This window comes from Bos mutus, chromosome 6, assembly GCF_027580195.1.
Source record: "Bos mutus isolate GX-2022 chromosome 6, NWIPB_WYAK_1.1, whole genome shotgun sequence".
NCBI classification, from domain to species: domain Eukaryota; kingdom Metazoa; phylum Chordata; class Mammalia; order Artiodactyla; family Bovidae; genus Bos; species Bos mutus.
Genome location: NC_091622.1, coordinates 96,789,073 through 96,808,159, shown reverse-complemented (window position 1 = coordinate 96,808,159; position 19,087 = coordinate 96,789,073). Strand labels below are relative to the sequence as shown.

General features: G+C 38.9%; 1 long non-coding RNA gene across 1 annotated transcript in view; it reads right to left on the bottom strand.

Annotated features, from left to right (window-relative positions):
* The window catches only part of LOC138988236 (uncharacterized), a 38,487-nt gene that overhangs the window by 14,539 nt on the left and 4,861 nt on the right, over positions 1-19,087 (bottom strand). Inside the window, exon 2 of the long non-coding RNA XR_011464534.1 lies at positions 14,310-14,380. This is a non-coding gene — a long non-coding RNA (uncharacterized lncRNA). The remainder of the gene's footprint in view (positions 1-14,309; positions 14,381-19,087) is intronic.

Genomic DNA, 19,087 nt, shown 5'->3' with positions numbered 1-19,087 from the left:
ACTCCTGAACTATTTTGAAGCAAATATTAGATGTTACATAATTTCATTCATATATATTTTAGTATATATCTCTAATAAGTAAAGACTCTTCAAAAACATACCCAGAATGCCATTATCACACCTAAAAATTACTAACATTTCTTAATCTCGTCAATATCCAGCCAGAGTTCAAATATCTGTTTCATGATACTGTAAATGTTCATTTTTGTAGTTTATTTGAATCAAAATCCAGTAATGACTACATATTGCAACTGATAACTCTTCTAAATCCTTTTTTCGCTAAGTTTCGCTCTCCTTTTCCTCTTGGAATTTATTTGTTGACTAACCTGTGTGTTTCTTAAATAGGAAATCCTTCAGTTACACAAATAACCATTTTCTCCTTTAATAGGCTTTAAAATTTGGGTTGTTTTAGAATTATCCTTTTACTATTTTAGTTGCACTGCAATAATCTTTGATAAAGAGAGAGTCTGGTGATACAGGATCATCTCACTGAGTGTCCCAGAATGTTTTTGCTTTGGGCAGTTTGTCTCCAGAGCAGGGATCCTATGACTTAGAGCACTGTTTGGGTATCAAGACAGCTGTGGAACACTCACAGTTGTTTGCAGATCATCCATTCTACCAGTGAAGATATTCAATCTGTCTTCGCTTTCCAAAATTTTATCGATATTTTGGGTCATAACATTTTTTACATCAGTTACTTGACTCTTCAGTGTGGATATCGAGCTGTCAACTTGATTTGTATTATATTTCATCTATAGAGAAGTGAAATATAATATACATTTAATTTTCTATAAGTGAAATCTATTGTAATACATTGTACAAATCGGAACAAAGGTGTCAGAGGGACATCTCACTGGTATTTCAGCATAGAGAATCAACTGAGCCTCAAATTGTCCTACCTTAATCTTGCAGAAAAAAAATGGGGAATGGTGAGAGAGGGAATATATCAATGTATTCAACCAGCAATGTTCTGAAGTGTTTTTTTTTTTAATTTAAATTACTTATTTGTATAGACTTTCCCTGGTGGCTCAGGCTGTAGAGAATCTGCCTGCAATGTGGGAGACCTGGGTTCGATCCTTGGGTTGGGAAGATTCCCTGGAGAAGGGACTGGCTACCCACTCCAGTATTCTGACCTGGAGAATTCCATGGACAGAGGAACCTGGCAGGCTACAGTCCATAGGCTCACAAAGAGTCAGACACGGCTGAGCAACTTTCACTTCACTTTTTAGGTTGACAATAAAATTGAGTGGAAATTTCAGAGTTCCTGCATATTCCTTACCCCTCCCCCCGCCCCCACACACAGCCTCCCTCACCATCAACATCCTGCGCCTGGGTGGTCCATTTGTCACAACGGATGTCCCTACAGTGATGCACCATTATCATCCAAAGTCCGTAGTTTACCTTAGGGTTCACTGTTAATAGTGCACATTTGGTGGATTTGGACAAATGTCTAATGACATGTATTTGTCACAAGAGAATCATACAGAACAGTTTCATAATGGCCCTTAAAATCCTCTGTGCTCCACCTATTCATGCTTCCCTTCTCTCTAAGCCCGAGCAACAACCGGTCTTTTTACTGTTGCCATAGTTTTGCTTTCTCTAGAATATCATATAGAGTCATACAGTATGGAGCCTTTTCAGATTGGCTTCCTTCACTTAGTAACATGTATTTAAGGTTCCTTCATGTCTTTTCATGGTTCAATAGCTCATTTCTTTATAGTGCTGAATAATAGTCCATACTGTAGTTTATTTATCCATTCACCTATGGGAAGACATCTTGATTGCTGCCATGTTTCTGCAATTATGAATAACACTTGTATAATATCCATATACAGGTTTTTTGTGTAGATATGATTTTTTACTCCTTTGGGTAAATACTGAGAAACACAATTGCTGGGTCATACGGTAAGAGGATGTTAGTTGCATAAGAACGTGCCAAATTGTCTACCAAAGTGACTGTACCATTTTGCATTCCCACCAGCAGTAAATAAGAGTTCCTCCTGCTCCACATTGTCAGCATTTGGTATTGTCAGTGTTTTGAATTTTAGCCATTCTAATAGGTAAGTTAGGGGTACCTCATTGTTGCTATAATTTGCAATTCCCTAATACATAAGATATTGGGCCTTTTCATATGTTTATTTGTCATCTGCATGTCTTCTTTGGTGAGACATCTATTTAAATATTTGGCCCACTTTTAAAACTGGATTGTTTATTTTCTTTTTGTTGAGTTTTAAGAGTTCTTTGTATATTTTGGATTACAGTCCTTTAACAGATTTGTCTTTTGCAAATATTTTCTCTCAGTCTGTGGCTTGTCTTCTCTTTCTCATGACAGTTCATTGATCCAGTTTGATAATCTCTGTCTTTTAATTGGTGTATTTACACCATTAACTTTTAAAGTGATTACTGACATAGCTGGATTAATAGCTACCATATTTGTTACTGCTTCCTATTCATTGCTCTTGTTTGTTGTTCCTATTTTTGTTGTCCACTCTATCCATATTAAAAATATATCTATATCTGGAGAAAACTGTAATTTAAAGGGATACCTGCACCCAATGTTCACTGCAGCACTATTTATAATAGCCAGGACATGGAAGCAACCCAAGTGTCCATCAATGGATGAATGGATAAATATATTCAGATATATATAACTGAATATTACTCAGCCATAAAAAGAATGAAATAATGCCATTTGCAGCAACATGCATAAACCTAGAGATTATCACACTAAGTGAAGTAACCAAAGACAAATACCATATGATATCACTTAAATGTGGAGTCTAAGAAAAAAGATACAAACGAACATATTTACAAAACAGAAATAGAAAACAAATTTATGATTACTAAATGTGGATGTAGGGGCAGGGATAAATTAGGAGTTTGGGATTAACATATACACAATACTATATATAAAAATAGATAACCAACAAAGACCTAGTATACAGCACACGGAACTATACTCAGCAATATTTCACTATACTCAAAGTACTTAATACTTTGTAGTAATTTATAAGGGACAAGAATCTGAAAGAGAATATATGTATATAACTGAATCACTGTGTTTTATACCTGAAACTAACATAACATTGTAAATCAACTGTATTTAAGTTCAAAAACAGATCTTTAAGATATAGTATATTTAAAAAATAAGCTGCAGCTGCAGTAGAGTATTAAATAATCTTATTAAGCACTTTGTGTGTGCCAGGTACTGTTTCAAGCACTTCACATTTATTAGCTCATTTAATTCCCAAACCTTTATACAAAGTAGTAATCTTATCATCTTTTATTTTCTAAATAAGAAAACTCAGACTGAGAGAAGTAAATATATTGCCCAGTGTTACACAGTCGACTCAATGGACACGAGTTTGAGCAAACTCTGGGAGACAGTGAAGGACAGGGAAGCCTGGTGTGCTGCAGCCCCTGGGGTTGCAAAGAGCTGGACGTGACTTAGCGACTGAATGACAACACAACTAGAAGGAAAACTAGGATTTAGATCAAGAGGCTCTAGAGATTAAACCTTTACCTGTTGACCTAATGATGCCAGTTTTGTGAATTTACACATATATATATAAAATTCTGGAAGGTTCACCCCAAACTGTTGAGTGCTCACCTCAAGAGTGTCTGTTTGACAGTGTAAGAAATACTTATGTTTCACTTTCTATACTTTTGTATTATCTCACCTTATTACTGAGCATTATTTTTTAAATAAAAATGATATTAAAATCCCCTATGCTTTGGCAAGTGATCACATCCACCTTAAACAGAACTCTCCTCTTGGTCACTGGACCGTGCAACTTAGGACTGACATTCTGTGAGGAGCTCACCAGTTGGATTTAGAAAAGAGGGAGCTGCTAGTTGAACTGTGTCCCCCTAAAAGCATGCTTTCAAGTCCTGATTCTGGATACCTATGAATGTGACCTTGTTTGGAAATAAGGTTTTGGTGGCGTGTGCTAAGAAATGTTAGGTAGATGCCTCTGTGGCTCACAGGTTAAAATTTTTATTAAGACACAGTCAAGATAAATGGTGAATCTTTGATTTTTTTTTATTTCTTTTCCCTTTTTCTCTCCTTTTAAAAATGTTTACTCTTTTTAATCTAAGCTGCTGCTGCTGCTAAGTCGCTTCAGTTGTTTCTGACTCTGTGCAACCCCATAGACGGCAGCCCACCAGGCTCCTCTGTCCCTGGGATTCTCCAGGCAAGAACACTGGAGTGGGTTGTCATTTCCGTCTCCAAGGCATGAAAGTGTAAAGTGAAAGTCAAGTCGCTCAGTCACGTCTGACTCTTAGTGACCCCATGGACTGCAGCCTACCAGGCTCCTCTGCCCACGGGATTCTCCAGGCAAGAATACTGGAGTGGGTTGCCATTTCCTTTATTCTAAGAGAATCATTTAAATTTTGTTAATATAATGTATTCATAGTCCATTCAATGTTATTTGGCACACACACACATATTTATATACACACACACACATATATATAAATATTTAAAACTCCCTCAAAAATACTTTTTTTCCCTGTGTGCATTTTGTTAATTACAGCATTAAAAAGTCAACAACTTTCATAAAAACTTTCTACAGATTTAAAGCTCATTGGGTTAGTTTATAAATGTTAAACAGAAATTTCTTTGATGTCAGTTGTGTTAACTGCTTAACATGTGCATATTTTCGCAGGGTAAGTGGTTTTCAGGGAGCATGTTAATAATAGATTTTGGCTGTGATGAATACTGCAGAATTCTCCATAGAACAGTATGTAAATTTGATATATCTATCCTTCATTATTTTTTCAGGCATTGTGGTGGACACACGCTATAGGGACCCCCATGGAGTCACATCTTTGTAACATCCCCTCCCTTCAGTGTGATTTGCCCTTAGTGAACGGAAGAAAAGGTGATGGATGTCACTCCTGTGATTATCATATTATGTCATTCAGCAGACTGGAATGAGAGATTCCTCTGCTGGCCTTGAAGAAGCAAGCATGTGTGCTGAGGATGTCCTGGTGATAAAGAACTGCTATCAGTCTTAGGACCGAGGGTGTCCTCCAGCCAACAGCCAGCAAAAAGCTGCAGTCCTCACGCAGTTCTTAGGAAATCAATTCTGCAACAAGCTGAATGAGGCTGGAGGCAGATTCTCCCCCAGCGCTAACAGATGAGAACACAGCTGGGCTGACACACTGACGGCAGCCTGGCGAGACCCTGAGCCGAAAATCCCAGTTACACGACTCCTGACGCACAGGAACGGTGACGTAATAAATGTGTGCTGCTTGGGGCTGCTGACTCGTGGTGATTTGTTACACATAAACAGAAAATGAACTGTTTTAAAACATTTTATTACGGGGCATACTTAAAACATTTTATTATGGGGAATTCCCTGGTGGTCCAGTGGTTTGGACTCTGAGCTTCCACTGCAGGAGGCAAGGGTTTGATCCCTGGTTGGGGAACCCAGATCCCACAAGCCGCAAGGTGTGGCCAATTTTTTTTTTTTGTTATGGAAAAGTTCAAACATATACAGAAAGAGTGAATTGTTTAGTGTACCCATACCTAGTTTCAGCAGTTATCAACACGTGGCCAATCTTATTTCTGTCTGTCTTACTATTGATTGAAAAGTCAAAGTGTTAGTTGCTCAGTTGCATCTGACTCTGCAACCCCAGGGACTGTAGCCCGCCAGGCTCCTCTGTTGGGATTCTCCAGGCAAGAAGACTGGAGTGGGCAGCCATTCCCTTCTCCAGGGGATCTTCTCAACTCAGGGATTGAACCCAGGTCTCCCACACTACAGGTAGGTTCTTTACTGTCTGAACCACGAGGGAAGCCCCTACTACTGACTACCCCTTCCCCAAATGTATTATTTTAAAGGAAATCCTAGGCAGTCTATTATTTTAATCTGTAAACGCTTGAGTTTGTACCTCTAAAAGCTATGGCCTTGTTTTTTTCTTAAAAACAAAACCATGGGGCGTCCCTGGTGGTTCAGAGGTTGGGAGTCTGCCTGCCAATGCAGGGGACACAGGTTCAATCCCTGGCCCAGGAAGAATCCCACATGCCACAACCGCAACTAAGCCCCTGTGCCACAACTACTGAGCCCATGCTCGAGGGCCCCTGAGCTGGAATCACTGAGCCCTCGTGTTGCAATTACTGAAGTTCGTGTGCTCTAGAGCCCGTGCTCTGCAACAAGAGAAGCCACTGCAATAAGTCCGTGCGCCACAAGGAAGAGGAGCCCCCGCGCACGGCTACTAGAGAAAGCCCTTGTGCAGCAACGAAGATCCTGTGCAGCCAAAAATAAATAAATACAATTTTTTAAAAAGAATAAAATATTGCCACTTGCAGCAGCATGAATGGACTTGGAATGTGATATGCTAAGTGAAATAAGTCAGCTAGAGAAAGAGAAATCCTATATGACATCACTCATATGTGGAATTTAAAAAACATAACAAACTAGTGCATATAACATAAAAGAAGCAGACTAACAGATAAAAGGCATGAACTAGTGGCTCCCGGTGGGGACAGGAAAGGCGGGAGGGGAGTTAGGTGCAGGAGATTAAGAAGTACAAATTATTAAGTACAAAATAAGCTACAAGGATATACTGTACAACACAGGAAATACAGCCAATATTTTATAATAACTATAAATGGAGTATAACCTTTAAAAATTGTGAATCACTGTTTTGTACCACAGTAATTTATACAATATTGTTCAAAATATATATTCTTATATACTTCAAGAAAAGAAAAAACTTTATAAAATGTTCAATTTTAACCATTTTAACTGTATGGTTCAGTGCATTAAGTATACTCAGATTGCTGTACAACTGTCACCACCATCTATCTCCTGGATTTTTTTATTTTCCTAAACTGAAACTGTATATCCATTAAACACAATTCTTCCTGCTCCCTTCCACCCAGGCTCTGGCAACCAACCTTCTACTTTCTGTCTCTAAATCTGACTACTCTATGTACCTCATGTAAGTTGAATCACACGTCATTTGCCTTCTTGTCACTGTTTTATTTCACTTATTAGGGACTACTTTTTTTTTTTTTTTTTTAATATTTGGCTGTGCCATGGGGCATGTGATATCTTAGGTCCCAGACCAGGGATCGAACCCACACCTCTGCAGTGGAAGTGTGGCATCTTAATCACTGGACTGCCAGGGAAGTCCCAGGACTCCTTTTTAAAACAAATTTTATTGAAGTATAGTTGATTTACAATGTTAATTTCTGCTGAGGGCCTACTTTTAAAATATTTAATAATTTTATATGTATGTAAAATATGTACAGAATGATTGTGTAAATATTTTACAATTTTTAAAACTGCGTAAAATGTTTATGTAGTTCCAAGTCAAATTTGCAAGACAGGTTTCGTTCACAGAGGTCTAGTTTCTATTCTCATCCTCATCCCTTAGAGGCATGTTTTCAGTTTATCCTTCCCTTGTCTCTCCATCCTCCCCTTTTTCACTATAAGCAACACATATACTTGTATTTATTCCTTTTGCTTAAAATGGTTGTATATCAGGATGGTAAGTAAATAATAGTATGCCATATATATTTTCTCTCTCTTGCTTTATTCACTTACCAAGATATCATGGATATCTTTCCTTTCCATTATAGAAAGATAAAAGTTCTTCTTAGTTCTCGTTCATCTTAACAGCTCTTAAACTCCTAACTGATTTTTCAGAAGTGATACTGACATGTTTTTTTTTTGGCCACGCTGCATGGCTTGGAGAATCATAGCTCCCTGACCAGGGACTGAATCTGGGCCCCTTGCAGTGGAGGCTGGAGTCCTACCCAGTGGACCACTGGGGAAGTCTCCCTGACAATGTTTAGGAATACAGTTAGAGGTTACATACCATATACTTTCCTAATACTTGTTGAAAATCTGCAGCAACTGCATTTGAAGGAGAAAAATGTTCTTGTGACATCAAAGGATTTTTCAGAAAAGTCTCACTAACCTGGAGAAATCAATGGAAATATTTAAACTGTGTAGATAATTTCAACCAGAGAATTACAAAACAAGTGTTAATTTGAAGCAAAGTCTGGTAGAAACTTGCAATACGAGAAAACAGAACAGTTCTAGATTTTTGGGCAGGGTATGTTTCTATTTTAAAGATGCAGTATAATGAAAACTGCTCGTATCTCATATCATGAGACTGCAGGTGTACCTTGATTCTTTGGTGTTGATATTTCTCGGGACTTGGGACCCACAGATGTTACCTCTGGCAGACAAGGAAAAATAGGGGGTCTATGATATTCTCTAAATAAGCGCCTTTCATTTTCTCCTCCTGCCTTACTTTCAAAATCCATTCAATGATAACAAAACAAACCCACCCAAATGTTAACCCTATAGGGTTGTTAAATGACATTTCAAAGCTTCAAGAAGGAATTCTGACAGCTGTTTGTACTTAATGCTGTATCATCCCAGAAGCAGTGGTAAAAATCATGCAGTTGAGAAATTTTGTGTTACCTGATTTTGAAAAGTTGGTAAAGTTGGGATGTTTTTCCATAATGGCAGAGAGGGGAAAAAAATTCTAGTCAGTTAAACGGCTAACAGTGTTTATCATGTAGGTGCTAAGAACTGTCTAGGCATAAAGGTAGAGTGAATTACAATATTAGGCCTTATACTCCTTGATTCTATGTGGTTAAGATTTGAGTTGTGTTAAAACAAGTTGGTAAGCTAAGCAAACAAAATCTATGAATGGTTCATGAATATGACTGGAGACTATCTATTAATAAGTATAGTATACTTGACTGATTTTCCATTAATATTTCTTTGTTAAAATATTTATCCTAAATTACATACTTGTGAATAAAATTGAAGATTAGTATTATTTACTTTTTAAAATAAGAAACAAGCATACTATCTGGATCACAAAATTACTAGAATATTGGTTTATTCCTAGTCTGTCTCTGAGACTGCCTTTCACAATCTTGTTCTTGTTGTTGCTTAGTTGCTCAGTTGTGTCCGACTCTTTTCAACCCCATGGACTGCAGTTATCAAATTCTGGGTAATCGTCAGTAACAGATGATAGCTATTAGAGAATGTTAATTTTGGAGAAGGCAATGGCACCCCACTCCAGTACTCTTGCCTGGAAAATCCCATGGACAGAGGAGCCTGGTAGGCTGCAGTCCATGGGGTCACTAGGAGTCAGACACGACTGAGCGACTTCACTTTCACTTTTCTCTTTCATGCATTGGAGAAAGAAATGGCAACCCACTCCAGTGTTCTTGCCTGGAGAATCGCAGGGACGGGGAAGCCTGGTGGGCTGCCTGTCTATGGGGTCGCACAGAGTCAGACATGACTGAAGCTACTTAGCAGCAGCAGCAGCAATTACCTTTTAAGAAATTTATAAAATCTCAAATATCTGCATAAGTACACACACATAATTACTCTATTTATATTTTATATTTGTTGGTAACTTTTACATAAAACATTCCCTGAAGGTAATGTAGGGCTTCCCAGGTGGCTCAGTGATAAAAGAATTTATCTGCAGTGCAGGAGATTCGGGTTTGATTTCTGGGTCTGGAAGATCCCCTGGAGAAGGAAATGCCAACCCACTCCAGTATTCTTGCCTGGAGAATTCCATGGACAAGAGGAGCCTGGTGGGCTACAGCAGATGGGGTTGAAAAAGAGTCAGATACGACTTAGTGACTAAAACAACAACAAAGGTAGTATGAATGATTAAAAAATTTTTTTTAACTCTTGTAATTGATTCACATTTTCTGCCAGAAGTATCTTACATGTGTTTGAAAATTAAATACATATGCTACTGAGAACGGAGAAGGCAATGGCACCCCACTCCAGTACTCTTGCCTGGAAAATCCCATGGACAGAGGAGCCTGGTAGGCTGCAGTCCATGGGGTCGCTAAGAGTAGGACATGACTGAGCGACCTCACTTTCACTTTTCACTTTCATGCATTGGAGAAGGAAATGGCAACCCACTCCAGTGTTCTTGCCTGGAGAATCCCATGGACGGGGAGCCTGGTGGACTGCCATCTATGGGGTCTCAGAGAGTCAGACACGACTGAAGTGACTTAGCAGCAGCAGCAGCTACTAAGAAAGCATACTAAATATTATTGATACTAAAGCTTAAGTTTTTCTACTTTGAAAGGACAAAAGAAATATAAAGAGAGATTCTGATAGATCTGGGTTGATTGTCTTTGCAGATCTTGCTTTAGAGTGGGGGGACGTGTGGAGGCAGGAGATAGGTGAAGGGTGAGGGTGAGAAATCTCTGAAGGTCATTAATGGCTCTGCTATATGGACAGATGGCTGATCTGCTCTTGGCTAGGGACATTACTACTAATAAACTATAAATCAGACCTCATAATTTCAGTAATTGAAAAAGTCAAAGTAGTATAAGAAATTACTTACATTTTTAAGAAATGCAGATGGTGTTAAAATATCTAAGGCATTGTCTGAGGCACAAAGGTAAGTGATTCCGTCAATAAAGAGAGTATGGTAGACAAAGCTTTGAAAAGAATACATTCATTTACATATAATATTAAAGAAATTAAGTACTGATACAGAGAATTGAATTTTGTTTTCAAGCTTTCATTAATAGTATAAAAACTACGTAGGTAACTTTTTATAATCAAAATAATTAGAAAATCTTTCATACATTTGAAGAATTAAATTATGTTAGATAAAAACTCTAAAATGTGAATATCTATTTAACATTGCATCAAGGAAAACAAATTACAACAGGGAAAAGTCTAATAATCTGATCATATATATGTATATTTGACATGCCTTTGATGGAAGTCACTAACATTCCAAGGTTACATCTAGACTGTGATCAAACAGAAAATTCTATTTGTTCACTGACTTTTAGTATTCTTATATTTTTAGGTAGACATACTTAATTTTGGCAGTTCTTGGCTTTCTATCATGACAGATTAGAATTTAAAAGTCATAAACTGCAAAGATCAAATATTCTGGAGAACATGAGTTGAGGGGGGAATTAAACTTCCCCATAGTAATCCAAAGTGTACCTTTTTTAGACCACTTAGTTTCTAAGTACCTTTTGTACCTTCTCAGACATTTTAGGAGGATATAAGATTTTTGGAGAGTGTCACCATCTTTACTGCCCAGCAATCCAGAAAATTTAGGGATATAGGAAGCAAAATAGTTGCTTGGTGCGTAGGCTTTAATCTAGTGATTTTTGAACACTCTATATCCAAATGGTTATATAGGCAACAGACATGTTCAAATGTTAAACTGGATATATATGAGAATGAGGAATCTCAAAACATGTAGAAAAGATAATCCCAGAGGTAGAAAATTTAAAATATGCACCCTTTCAAAACAAATCCTTCATATCATATCATGAATACAATATACTACAAATATTTTTAATGATGGTATTAGTTGACATGCATAACATCCATTAGGGCTTCCCAGGTGGCTCAGTGGTAAAGAATCCACCTGCCAAGCAGGAGATATGGGTTTGATCCCTGGGTCAGGAAAATCCCCTGCAGAAGGAAATGGCAACTCTCTCCAGTATTCTTGCCTGGAGAATTCCATGGACAGAGAAGCCTGGTAGTCCATGGGGTCACAAAGAGTCAGACATGACTTAGTGACTTAAAAAATATTTATTTTTATTTTTAAATTGGGGAGAGTCTTTATAGGAAAAGAGTTTCTAATTCTATCATCTCTTCAAAAGTTGAATATGTGATTTGAAGTAAATTGATACTGGACGTGATTCTAAATTTATGTTTAGTATGCTTAGTGAATAACATTCAGAAATGTCCTTAAATATTAAAAAAACTTGAATATGTGATGTCTAGGATATACTGTTCGGAGAAGGCAATGGCACCCCACTCCAGTACTCTTGCCTGGAAAATCCCATGGATGGAGGAGCCTGGTGGGCTGCTGTCCATGGGGTTGGCGCTAAGAGTCAGACACAACTGAGCGACTTCACTTTCACTTTTCACTTTCATGCATTGGAGAAGGAAATGGAAACCCACTCCAGTGTTCTTACCTGGAGAATCCCAGGGACAGGGGAGCCTGTTGGGCTACTGTCTATGGGGTCACATAGAGTTGGACACGACTGAAGCGACTTAGCAGCAGCAGGATATACTGTTAGCTGACAAATGCAAGGCGGAGAAAAGTGCTTATGATGTACTACCATTTATCTGTCATTTTCGTATGCTACCATAAAGGAAATACATAAGAAAAAAAAGAAAATGATAAACTAAAAACTTGGTCAAAATAGTTACCTACATAGAGGGAGAGTAGTATGAAGAAAGGAACAAAAATGAGACTTCTTGAAGGAAACTCGTTTTGTAGATTTGACTTTGGAGCCGTACAAATGTTTTACATAATGATAAAATGTCATTAAATCAAACTTTAAGAGTGCAACCCTTAAAAATAAAAAACAAAAAGGAAAAAAAAAATCTAACTTGATGTCAAGTAACCCCAGCAAGAGATGGTGGTGGAGGCAGTCAGATTGTGGATATATTTGGAAGGGAAAGACAACAGGAGTTGCTGATGGGTTAGATTTGGAAGTAAAAGAGATAAAAATCAAGGATCATAGAAGTTTTAGACCTGAAGAATTGGAGAGGTGATGTGGGGACAACTTCAAGAGGAGGCTTGACTTTGAACCTAAGTTGGAGATGTCCATTAGACATCCTCTAGAGATATGGAATGAATGGTTAGGTATACAAGTCTGGAGACCAGGGAAGAGGTCCTCAAAAGATTCAAATTAGAATGTTTGATATAGGTAAGCAAATGGAGGAGAGAATCCCTTTTTCACATCATTCCAGCTAGCAAGTAAAACAAAACTAGAATATTACTATTTTGCAACCCCCAATAAATTAATGGCTCTAGGGTGTAGGCCATGAATATCAATGGGTGCTATATGCCAAAAGGCAGAATGATGCACCCGCAGATCAAAAACTGATGAAAAACCTACAGTCTTGCCAAAGGGATCAAGTCACTGGATCCAACTGCTTTGATCAGGATGAACTTAATTTTGAATATGCAATCAGCAAAACCAGACTGCGGGAAACTCTGTAGGTTCTTCAACAATAAATTGTAAGGAAAGGAAAGGCATGTAAGGGCAATATGTGGATTAAAGAGACTTAAAAGACACCAAACTAAAAAATGGGCGGGACTGGGCTCTTTTGCCTGAAGATGCATATTCAGGTGCTCAGGTGATGAAGAAATAGGATAAGTGACTGCTGCAGAAGTTGGAATGGTTGTTGATTTGGGGGAGAGGGAGGAAGTTGTGAATGGGGTATCATGGTGGGGAGTTTTTGGGTAGTTGGCAGAGATCTATTCTTTGGCTTAGCTGGTAGTTGCAGCTGGTTGCTGGGAGTGAGTCCTTTGAGAAACTTCATAAAACTGTGCATTCATTTAATGTGTCTTTACATTAAGTGTAAGCTAAAACAAACCTCCTCTTTAAAAAACAATGATGAGTCTAAAAAAAAAAAAAAGAAATTGGGCTTCCTTGGTGGCTCAGATGGTAAAGAGCCTTCCACCTGTAATGCGGGAGACCTGGTTTTGATTCCTGGGTTGGGAAGATCCCCTGGAGAAGGGAATGGCTACCCACTCCAGTATTCTGGCCTGAAGAATTACATGGACAGAGGAACCTGGCAGGCTACAGTCCACGGGGTCACAAAGAGTCAGATACAACTGAGTGATTTTCACTTTCACTATTCCCCACTTGTTCTTTTACTAGCAAAATATTTACTTGGGACAATACATGGTTTAAGCCACATCATATAATGTCTCAAGTAAAGTAGAATGATCTTATTAAAGATATTTTAAAGTGGAAATTGCCCTTTTTATTAACGAAATATTTTGGTATACCAAAAAAGGTACAGAGAATAAGATAAGAACATTTGTAGCCCTACTGTTCAGTCAAAGTGTTACAGATACAATTAATGTCCCCCATATACTGTTCCTCAATTTCTTCTCCCTTCTCTTTGTAGAGGTAACCACTTTCTTGAATTTAATGTCATCCTTACCATTCATAATTTTATACCTTCATTTCTGGGGATTCAGTCGAGAGTCTGTGTGATAAATATTTCCCCCCATGTCATTATCATTATAATTATCAGTTTGTGGTGGTTGTTGTTTAGTCAGTAGTTCAAAAGAGTTGAACCCCATGGACTGGCTGTCAGGCTCCTCTGTCCATGGGATTTCCAAGGCAAGAATATTGGAGTGGGTTGCCATTTCCTTCTCCAGGGGATCTTCTTGACCCGGGGATTGAACCTGCATCTCCTGCATTGGCAGGTGGATTCTTTACCACTGAGCCACCAGGGGAACCCAGCCCAATTATCAGCTGGTAATGATTAAAAAGTAGACTTTATTAGAATATAACTTACCTTCCCATTTGAATCATGGTCTTTGGTTCAGCTCTAAGAAGTACTAGCTTAAGCACTGCTGCTGCTGCTTCCTAAAAAAAAAATTGTTAGCATTTACATAGAATATTGTAGTGCCATTCATTATTCATCTCCTTAATTTACGAATGTTCTTTTTATTAAGGAACAACTGTTTACTAGGAGAACTGATGGGTAGTTATTCATAATGCATGGTAAGAGACAAGTTATCATGAAATAGGCATATGAATCTAAAGGAATATATTAAAATTACACCCCTGGTTTGGGAAGATCCCCTGGAGAAGGGAATGGCAACCCACTCCAGTACTCTTACCTGGAGAATTCCATATACAGAGGAGGCTGGTGGGCTACAGTCCATGGGGTCCCAAAGAGGTGGACATGACTGAGCAACTGACATTACTACTACTAAATATACATATATTTTGTTTTTATACATATAAGTGTGCAGATATAAGATGCACTAATTAGTCATTTTTATAACACATTATTAACATGACTGGTTATTGTTAATATAGTCAACAAAAGAGTCTGAAATGCAGTACTTGGGTGCAGTCTCAAAAACGACAGAATGATCTCTGTTCATTTCCAAGGCAAACCATTCAATATCACAGTAAACCAAGCCTATGCCCCAACCAATAATGCTGAAGAAGCTGAAGTTGAACAATTCTATGAAGACCTACAAGACCTTCTAGAACTAACACCCCCAAAATATGTCCTTTTCATTATAGGGGACTGAAATGCAAAAGTAGGAAGTCAAGACATAGGTGGAGTAACAGGCAAATTTGGCCTTGGAGTACAGAATGAAGCAGGGCAAAGGCTAAGAGAGTTTTGCCAAGAGAATGCACTGGTCATAGCAAACACCCTCTTCCAACAACACAAGAGAAGACTCTACACATGGACATCACAAGATGGTCAATACCTAAATCAGATTGATTATATTGTTTGCAGCCAAAGATGGAGAAGCTGTATACAGTCAGCAAAAACAAGACCAGGAGCTGACTGTGGCTCAGATCATGAACTCCTTATTGCCAAATTCAGACTTAAATTGAAGAAAATAGGGAAAACCACTAGACCATTCAAGTATGACCTAAATCAAATCCCTTATGACTATACAGTGGAAGTGACAAATAGATTCAAGGGATTAGATCTGATAGAGTGCCTGATGAACTATGGACAGAGGTTCATGACATTATACAGAAGCAGTGATCGAGACCATCCCCAAGAAAAAGAAATGCAAAAAGGCAAAATGGTTGTCTGAGGAGGCCTTACAAACAGCTATGAAAAGAAGAGAAGTGAAAGGCAAAGGAGAAAAGGAAAGATATACCCATTTGAATGCAGAGTTCCAAAGAATAGCAAGGAGAGAGAAGAAAGCCTTCCTCAGTGATCAATGAAAAGAAATAGAGGAAAACAATAGAATGGGAAAGACTAGAGAGCTCTTCAAGAAAATTAGAGATACCAAGGGAACATTTCATACAAAGATGGGCTCAATAAAGGACAGAAGTGGTATGGACCTAACAGAAGCAGAAGGTATTAAGAAGAGGTGGCAAGAACACACAGAAGAACTGTACAAAAAGATCTTCACGACCAAGGTAACCAAATGGTGTGATCACTCATGAAGAGCCAGACATCCTGGAATGTAAAGTCAAGTGGGCCTTAGGAAGCATCACTACAAACAAAGCTAGTGGAGGTGATGGAATTCTAGTTGAGGTATTTCAAATCTTAAAAGATGATGCTGACAATATGTCAGCAAATCTGGAAAACTCAGCAGTGGCCACAGGACGGAAAAGGTCAGTTTTCATTCCAATCCCAAAGAAAGGCAATGCCAAAGAATGTTCAAACTACCGCACAGTTGCACTCATCTCACATACTAGCAAAGTAATTCTCAAAATTCTCAACTATGAACTTCTAGATATTCAAGATGGATTTAGAAAAGGCAGAGGGATCAGAGATCAAATGGCCAATATCCGTTGGATCATTGAAAAAGCAAGAGAGCTCCAGAGAAACATCTACTTCTGCTTTATTGACTATACCAAAGCCTTTGACTGTGTAAATCACAACAACCTGTGGAAAATTCTTCAAGAGATGGGAATACCAGACCAGCTGACCTGCCTCCTGAGAAATCTGTATCCAGGTCAAGAAGCAACAGTTAGAACTTAACATAGAACAATAGACTGCTTCCAAACTGGGAAAGGAGTATGTCAAGGCTGTATATTGTCACCTTGCTTATTTAACTTATATGCAGACTTCATCATGAGAAATGCTGGATTGGATGAAGCACAAGCTGGAATCAAGACTGCTGGGAGAAATAGCAATAACCTCAGATATGCAGATGACACCACCCTTATGGCAGAAAACGAAGAAAAACTAAAGAGCTTCTTGAGGAAAGTGAAAGAGGAGAGTGAAAAAGTTGACTTAAAACTCAACATTCAGAAAACTAAGTGGCATCTGGTCCCATTACTTCATGGCAAATAGATGGGGAAACAGTGGAAACAGTGAGAGACTTTATATTTTGGGGCTTCAAAACCACCGCAGATGGTGACTGCAGCCATGAAATTAAAAGACGCTTGCTCCTTGGAAGAAAGGCTATGACCAATCTAGACAGTATATTAAAAAGCAGAGACATTACTTTGCCGACAAAAGTCCATCTAGCCAAAGCAATGGTTTTTCCAGTAGTCATGTATGGATGTGAGAGTTGGACTAAAAAGAAAGCTGAGTGCCAAAGAATTGATGCTTTTGAACTGCGGTGTTGGATAAGACTCTTGAGAGTCCCTTAAACTCCAAGGAAAGCCAACCAGTCCATCCTCAAGCAAATCAATCCTGAATATTCATTGGAAGGACTGATGCTGAAGCTGAAACTGCAATCCTTTGGCCACCTGATGTGAAAAACTGACTCCTTGGAAAAGACCCTGATGCTGGGAAAGACTGAAGATGGGAGGAAAAGGGGATGACAGAGGATGAGATGGTTGGATGGCATCACCAATTCAATGGACATGAGTTTAAGCAAATTCAGGGAGTTGGTGATGGACAGGGAGGCCTGGTGTGCTGCACTCCATGGAGTCACAAAAAGTTGGACATGAGTTAGCAACTGAACTGAATATGACTGGGGATTGGAGTATCTAATCAAACATCTTTTCAGTGACCTCCGTGAAGCTATATGTAAAATGTTAATTGACTAAAAGAATTCAGCTTTTAGTTTCTGATAAACTATGCAGTCTTCTTTTTTTTGATTAAGATAAAAATTGTATTCATTATTATTCACTGATGTATTTGTGTAAAAAATAATTGTTAAGATTTCTTCTACCTGTTTATTATAAGGCTCATTCTTTGGGGAAAATTTGCAAGGTATTATGATTATTCAGGGAGGAGGGCATGGCAACCCACTCCAGCATTCTTGCCTGGAGAATCCCATGAAGAGAGAAGGCTGGTGGGCTACATTCCATGGGGTTGCAAAGAGTCAGATACGACTGAAGAGACTTAGCAAGCAAGCACACACATGATTATCCAGAATACCTTAACTATATCGAATTATATGGAATCCCATTAATTGACTTTAGAAGCATGAAAGGAACCCGAAAATGACATAAGAAGACTTGAATAGGCATGCTCCCGATTAACTTTTCCATTTGCAGAAAATGGTGCTTGAAATAAAAACTTTTTGGGAGAGAAGAGCTTATTATTAATGAGTTGGGAGAAAGTAAAACTTGAAATTCTTGGTATTACCTGAAAAATCCAAGTGTATTCTGTAGAAAATGATTTCCTAAGAAACATTAAAGGAATTAAGAGAATACATAATCTTTCAGTTACTCTGTTCTCAACATTGGAACATATTCCCCTAGCTTTTCCAAAGTGCCTCTTTTAGAGTACGCAAACTACAAAATCAGAAAAATGTGAAACAAAGCAAGTGGCGACGTAAGGTAGTAAAATAACTGACACACGAGGCACTAGTGCTGTTTCTGGGATTGACGTGCTCACAGTGTAAGAAAATGACTTGTCTGGGTCTGCTTCCATGCATGAAGAATGAAGGGACTGGGCAAGATGAGCTCTACAAGAAACAGAGACACAGAGAGAGCAAACGTATGGACACCTAGTGGGAAAAGGGTGGTGGTGGGATGAATTGGGAGATTGGGACTGACATATATACATTACTATGTATAAAATGGGCTTCCAAGGTGGCGCAGTGGTAAAGAATCCACCGGCCAACACAGGAGACGCAGGAGACGTGGGTTTGATCCCTGGGTCAAGAAGATCCCCTGGAGAAGGAAATGGCAATCTACTCCAATGTTCTTGCATGAAAAAATTCCATGGACAGAGGAGCCTGGCAGGCTACAGTCCATGGGGTTGCAAAGCTCTAGTGTTCTTGGGCTTCACTGGTGACTGAGAGGGTAAAGAATCTGCCTGCAATGCGGGAGATCTGGGTTCAATCTCTGGGTTGGGAACATCCCCTGGAGGAGGGCATGGCAAGTATTCTTGCCTGGAGGATCCCCATGGACAGAGGAACCTGGTGGGCTATAGTCCATGGGGTCGCAAAGAGTCGGACACGACTGAGTGACTAAGTACTGGAATGAGAACCTACTGTATGGCACAGGGAACTCGACTCAGAGCTCTGTGGTGACCTAAATGGACAGGAAGGAAATCTGCAAAAGGGGATATGTACACGCATGGGCTTCCCAGGTGGCGCCAGTGGTAAAGAGCCTGCCTGCCAATGCAGGAGGCTAAGAGACAGGTTTGGTCCCTGGGTCGGAAAGATCCCCTGGAGAAGGAAA